This window comes from Bidens hawaiensis, unplaced genomic scaffold (assembly GCF_021521415.1).
Source record: "Bidens hawaiensis isolate Kalapana, Puna unplaced genomic scaffold, B.hawaiensis_p1.1 tig00029054_1, whole genome shotgun sequence".
NCBI classification, from domain to species: domain Eukaryota; kingdom Viridiplantae; phylum Streptophyta; class Magnoliopsida; order Asterales; family Asteraceae; genus Bidens; species Bidens hawaiensis.
Genome location: NW_027505145.1, coordinates 270,762 through 277,984, shown reverse-complemented (window position 1 = coordinate 277,984; position 7,223 = coordinate 270,762). Strand labels below are relative to the sequence as shown.

General features: G+C 37.1%; 1 long non-coding RNA gene across 1 annotated transcript; it reads right to left on the bottom strand.

Annotated features, from left to right (window-relative positions):
* Positions 1 to 2,625: 2,625 nt before the first annotated feature.
* On the bottom strand, positions 2,626 to 4,273 carry LOC143611069 (uncharacterized). The gene is made up of 3 exons (XR_013149701.1): positions 4,071 to 4,273; positions 3,936 to 3,988; positions 2,626 to 2,652 (listed from the first exon to the last, which is right to left on the bottom strand). It is a non-coding gene; the product is annotated as an uncharacterized LOC143611069 (long non-coding RNA).
* Between the last annotated feature and the right edge of the window lie 2,950 nt (positions 4,274 to 7,223).

Genomic DNA, 7,223 nt, shown 5'->3' with positions numbered 1-7,223 from the left:
GTGAAGACTTGTGATTTATTAGTGAGGGGGTAGGTCCATATAAAATTTGTTTTTATCATCTAAAAATAATATGTAGTAACGATGACCACTGGATGATAGAGCAGGCCATGCCCATAAATCGCAATGTACAATATCAAAAGGTAGATAAGTAAAAGTAGTAGACTTGGCAAAAGGTAATTTAGTATGTTTCCCAAATACACAAAAAGAACAAACAAAAGAAGATTGTTTATTACATGAATCAAAAGACAAATTGTTTTTCAAGGATAATAAGATTGAAGATCCCGGGTGACCGAGACGATGATGCCATAGCTCTTTGGTTGTTGATGCAAAGGCTGCTGGACTTGTAAGCTTGGACGGGGACCGAAGAGTAAATGGATAGAGGTCCCCGGTGCTGTTGCATCTAAGGATGGGTGTCCGCGTCGGGAAGTCCCTTCACATCAAAACCAAACGGGTCAAATTCCATAGAAAGGTTATTATTGGTTGTAAAACGACGTACTGACAAAAGGTTTTTAATTATACCAGGTACGTGAAGTACGTTAGACAGGTTTAAAGGTGGAAACGGGTGGGGTAGGTATTGATGTCCCGTACCTTGGATTGGAATATGGGACCCATTACCGACAATAATGTTCCGAAAAGGACCTTTATTATAATAAGACGAGAAGTTACCTGAGGAGTGTGTCATGTGTGCGGTTGCTCCCGAATCTGCATACCAGGTATGGTCCGGAGGGTGGAGAGTCATAGTATTGAAGGCCTGTTCAATATCGGTCGGTCTATAGCTTGCTTCTGACGCTGCGCAAGCCTGCTGGGGTCGCGGGCCAAGAATTCCTGGTCCATGACTTGTTGGAGGACCATAAGCTGGGTTTAAAGGTTGTCTTGGGCCCATTGTTGGAGGCTGCTGTGTAGAGTACGGGCAAGGTAGGTAAGCCCAAGATTGTTGGCCCCATGGAACCTGCTGAGTGGGCCAAGAAGGGCTGTTGGGTCGGTAATATTGCTGACCAGCAGAATTCTGCTGATAAGATGTTTGACCGTAGCCCAGGTGATGATGTCCAGACCCGTAAACCTGCTGACCCGAGCCATATCCGTGCTGACCAGACCCTTGCGGACCCGAATACCCCCTGCCACGGCTGCTCGAAGACCGTCCCCTACCTCGACCACCACGACCACGACCACGTCCTCGTCCCCTAGAAGCAGCATGGGAATCGGACTGGTGGTGGTGTGTGTCGTTGGTGAGGTTATTGGAAGCATGAAGGGCTGTACCACCAGAATGAAGGAAGCTAATAGTAGTCTAGTGTTGTTTCCTTATTTCGTCGTTAATGAGCTTAGATCGGGCTTCGTAAAAACTTGGTAGGGGAGTAGTGCCCATGAGTTGTATTGGGAGCTTTCGGTTTTCAAGAACAACGGGGATGAAGTTCTTGATGTTAGTAACAGTAACCGCTGGATGTATTTTATCCATTTAGAAGAATAGAAAAAAAATTAAAAGGAATTGATCTGAGAGGGAGAAAGGTGATCAAAGGAGGGAAGGTTTACAGCTAGGGTTACAGGGATGGCTCTGATACCATGATAACTGATAAAGTTCGATGATTCTCATTAACCAATAATCCCTAATATATACAGAAATCCCTCTTCTAATTTAGGGATGAATCATATTCTATATCAAATACAATCTATTCTATAATAATAATAATATAACCATATACATCTGCTAATAAAATCAAATGCTATGTTTTTCTCCAAATCTCTGTTCTTTGTATTTAGGGGCAATACAATCAGATTCAGTTGATCACCCAAAATGTTCTTATTTGAAAATTCCCGAGGGGAGCCTTGTGCCCATTGTTTGACACTTACCACCTGCTTAGATTGATCTTCATCATCGCTAGGGTTATCGTCTAGGTCTTCCTCTTTAGCCAGATTCGGTTGTGGCTCGTAAGGTTTCTCCTGAGATTTCTTGACATTCCACAAGCCTTGATCTCTGCAATATCCTCCTTTATGGTCAACGGCGTGTCTAATCGAGCTGCAATTGCTGCCAACTGAGAAGAAATCCAAATCGTATGATTTGGAGTCAATTGTGTGGCAATCGAATTTGGTGAGATACCATCACCGCTGCCATAATTGTACCAGGTTTGCACCATCTTCCAAATTCCCGGCAATGGAACCAAATGATAGAACCCCCGAAAATAAAATAGTAAATTGATAGAAATAAACAAGAACAAGGATAGTTGGCCCGATTCGAGAGGGGCTAGTCTCCGGTTAATCCAATTCGAGAAGGATCAGATCTCCGATTAAAAAGGTATAAAGACCTTAATTTTGATAAGCATAAACATTCATATCCATAAACTAAAACCTGGACACTTATATAGACACAATTTTATTAATAAACGTTGCGGTTACATAAACCTTTCAATGTCCTCACCGATTCGTCTCCCTTGGACCCTTCAACTTATGACGGGTTCGTATCATTATCATCCAACATTATAACGAGCTTATCAATTCCACAACAGATCTTCACACCTGTAAGTCTGTAAAATCATTCATCACTAATCACTCATCAAATCCTTCCAATTTCATATAAACTCCACAACCACTTAAACACTAAAACTAAAGTAATCAAGTTTTACCTTCGAATAGTTATAACTACTCAAAGATTTAGCAATCCTGTAACAGGTGCATCATGAGCTATATCTATGCCCTAATCTTAACTTTAAATTATTCTACGGCTGTGAAACAGAAGCAAACCGACCCGAACCGGATTAAAACCAACCCGTCCCGAAACCGAGATAGATGTAAAATCAAGAACCGAGGACTGCACCGGTTAGTTCGTTTCAGGTGTTGGACGGTGTCAGTTTCGGTGCTCGGGTATCAAGATAAGACCAATACTGACCATGCATTTTGTACCCATCTGCTTTCGTTCACCGTCGTTCGTAAGATTTCAGAAATTTACAGTGGCTACAGGCAGGTGTTCATGTGTCTTCACGGTTGTTGATTCAAATATACAAATATGCAAAGTAGTGTTCCTGATTTAATATGTATAGAAAGTGTGTGTGATGAGTTGATGTTGACTTTGCGTTGGGTCACCGACTGCTAAAGTAGTAATTCAAACAAAGGCTGCAAATATTCTGTATATATACACTGCAAATACAATGTCAATACACTGCAAACACATTGTTGTGTCATTGTTGAATGTACTTCTAATTAAAAAAATGCATTAAGGCAACACCTACTATAATCTAGCTTAGTCTCTCACAGGTATCTTACGCGCACGCACTCTCTCCCTCTCTCTTTCTCTTCTCTCAAGAAGACACACCAGTGTATGTGTGCTCTACAGGTTACTCGATTTTTTTGTTTCACTATTTTTCAACCCATTCCCGTGATGGAAGAATGGATTATATGCTCTCACTACTAGAGGTTCTTGCTGCTGCACTTTGACTCTTTCGGGTCAGTCTGCTTCGGTTCATTTTCAGTCCAGAACCGAGACTGAACCCGAAACCGAAAATCAGCTGGAATAGGTTTTTCTCGGGTCAGGTTTTGGTTTTTCTCGGGCTGACCCGATATTTGCCCACCCGTGAATTATTCTCAACACTACCAAATCATGAAAATTGAAAAACACGCTAATCACATTAGCATTCAAAAATATAACAGAGCTTGTGAAGTTCTTAACAGATCACTAATTACTCGTCAAATCCTTCCAATTCGATATAAAATCCACAAATACTTGAAAACCTAAAAACTACAAGTTATCGAGTTCTATCTTCAAAAAGTTATAACTACACATAAGCATCCGACACTATAGCAGAGATTTTCAATATCTTAACAGATCTATATCTCACCAATTACTCATCAAATTCTTCCAATTTCATATGAATTCTACAAGCACATAAAAACCTAAAAACTAGAGGTTCTGGTGTTCGATCTTCAAATAAATAATTACAATGACTCACTTGTCACAGCATTCGGCAAGTGCGTTAACCTCTTCCTCGACCCGATCCAAAGCCTAAAACCGAAATCAATCAACGCATTTCAGTTTAAAAAGTGAGAAAATAATAATAATAATAATAATTGGAAATGTAACTGACTTGCTGAGCGGCATCGGAAGCTCGGAGGAAGTGGTGGTTGATATCGAGAGAACGCTTCTCGATGGTAGATCGGAGGTTACGGCGAGCGGGAGGGGTGTTGTCGGTGTAGAAAGAGGAGAGAGTGCTGAGGGAACCCAGGAGATCTGGAGAGTCGGTGCGTGTTTCCAAAACCTTCTTCAGCTTCCTCGACAGCCCCGGCGCCAGTGCCGCTGTAGTACCCATGTTTGATGTGATCTGGTGTGTATCCATTCTCTGTTTCTCGTTTCTTTTTAAATAGGAGAATTACATTTATCCCTTATTAAGGATTGCTTGTTTAGTCCAAAAAAACTTTTATAACTTGTTACTTTTGAAAAAAAGTTTTGAAAAAAAGTTTTTAAAAAAAGTGTTTGGATTATCTAATGTGGATACATATGCATTTTTAACCCAAAAGTCATCAAAAGTCACAAATTCCTGACTTCTCAAAATCAGTTTTTTTACACTAAATGAAAAGTTAAAACCTAAAGTCTTTTTCACTTATCCAAACATCTTTTTTTATTTTCTCCTTCCTTTATGCAAAAGTTAAAAAGGTAAAAGGAGGGGAAAATAAACAATCCCAAACACCCCCTAAGTGACCTAAGAGCATTCTCATCCAACCCCTCATTTTATGTGAGGGGTGTTTTTATAATTTAGAAAGTGATTCAGGGTGTTGTGAGTGAAGAGTTTTTATATTTTAGAAAAAGTAGTGATTTTTCTGTATATTTGAAAAGTTACTGTTCACCTCATATAATTTTTTAATATATTTTGAAAGTGGTTGTGAAAGAAGGAAAGAGAAAAGGTAATGATAAAAGGTATAAAAAGTATTATTTAATTGAAATAGAAAGAGAAAATGTAGCGAGTTTTAGTGTAATTTTTGGTTTAAGGATAGGGTGTGAGATGAGAATGCTCTAATTATGTATATATCCAACCTTTAACCTTAAATTACATGTATCCCCTTCTTTAACAAAATTACATATAATGACAAAAATGCCCCTTTTAAACATAACAAAGACTTCTTCAGTTCTTCTCTTTCAAGCTATACAAGGATCTGATATCGGCAACCATAACCGACAGCGACATAAAATCGAACGACGACCAACCTTAACCGGCAAAAACCTTAAATCCGACAACAACCGAATTGACTCTTCATTATTCTTCTCGTTTTTTATTATCGTCAACCCGAACCAGTTCGATAAAAACATCTTACTCTAGTGACCCCAACCAGGTGCACTCAATGATTGTGTAACAAGTGTGCGTATCCAAACAGGTGCGTTTATATATTGACATTTATTAGAAGTTTTATGCTCACCTTTTAGGTTATCTTGAATTTAGTAATTTCAAATGGTGTTACAAGAAAAAGATGATAAATTGAACTAAATATTTGATAAAATATAGAAAAACCTGCACTTCAATGGAGGATGGAGAAGATGGCCGAAGATTTGATTGATGGAATCTTTATCAATTGCCCTAATTAGTTTATTAAGGGCAAGATAGTAATTTAATTAGTTATTTTTAATGAAATGGAGAAATATGTAATTGTTTTTTAAGTGTTGAGTAAATATGTAATAAGGGATTTTAAGAAGGAGATATATGTAAATGTCCCTTTAAAATAATGTAAAAAACATACTAAATTCAAAAAATATATATATAATTAAAATAAATAATTTATTATTTTTTTGTTATAAAATAACTATTTTTTAATATTAACTTTTATAAAATTAAAATAACCATAATTCATATCTATTTACTAGAAAAATAAGTTAGGATTGGATTGGGTTGTGAATTAAAGTGAAAATTTGAGTTTCAATGGGTTGTGTTAGTTAGAGGTGAGAGAAATTAGTTTCTTTTTTTTAATAAAAAGTTAGGTTTGATTGGGTTGTAAATAAGAGTAGTCTCAGTTTACTCCTCGGGTTCGATAATTCAAAGTTGTTTTTTATTTTATTTTTTTTTCTGTCTTTTTGTTTAGTTGTTTTTGTTTTCTATTACGGTTGTCTTTACTTCCACAACAAAGTTGGGTACTTTTAAATATTCATATCTTCCTTTTATAATTATACTAGTATTTAAACCCACCTAGGCGGTGCGACGGGGACTTTAAACCTAACAACAAACATACGTTGAATACAACTAAATGAATAGCAACAGTTGAGCGTAGTACAAAAAAACTCAGTAAACTACCACAAAAACTTTCCAATAAAGCAGAACATATGTTAATCAACATTTCAACAAGTTACAAAAACAAAATATGAAAGTAACAAATCCAAAAGTAACTAACCAAGCCAACATTCATCGCTTATCAGCCTTAGCAATTGTACTGGTGGCCCGACATCTTCGCTGACCAGTAAACCTGTCTACAATAAAAGACCAACCTTTTGACTAGGTGGTGCATCATGATGAACGTACTAGCATGAGTAATATGTTTAATTACAATGACCATGAGGATGCTCAACTAGGTTCATAGTCATGCATGAACCTTAGGCCAAGAGTTTCTCTTAACACGGAGCTTGTGATACGTGTTACCTGCTTTCAACATTGGCTTGTCGGTACGACCACCACCTGCAAGTTGACCAATCATGACTCGACGTCCACTTAGCACAAATCTTTTTGGATCCAAATGGAAACGTCACTCTGCAGTTAATAATATTAAGCAGTAAATGTTAAAATATCCACTTTGAAAAATATTTAACAAAATTCATGATCTAGTTACATTGTGACCTGTATTAGAAAAACAACCCATTTTGACTTGTCCAAGTCGACCCATTTGGTTATTTTGTCACATGTAATTGCACACCATTGATCCAAATTTTCATTTAACATTATATTTATGTGTGAATTAGTTAAATACACTACCTTTAGGCTTTTTCAAATTAAGTATTTTTTTACTCCCACCAATGAAAAAATTAAAGGAATAAAGTGTCATCTAAACAACTTTTTTGACAAAACAAAGACATAAATACACAACATGACAACATACCACATATGCAACATTAACTCCTTTACTTGTAAGATCGACACTTGATGTCTCTCACTTCTATTGTTGCTGATGTACAATATTCTTAAACTTGATTTGCTCATGTTATCCCTACAAATTGAATATCTCAAACTTCAAGTTCATCATTCGGTTTTTTTAAGTAACACAAT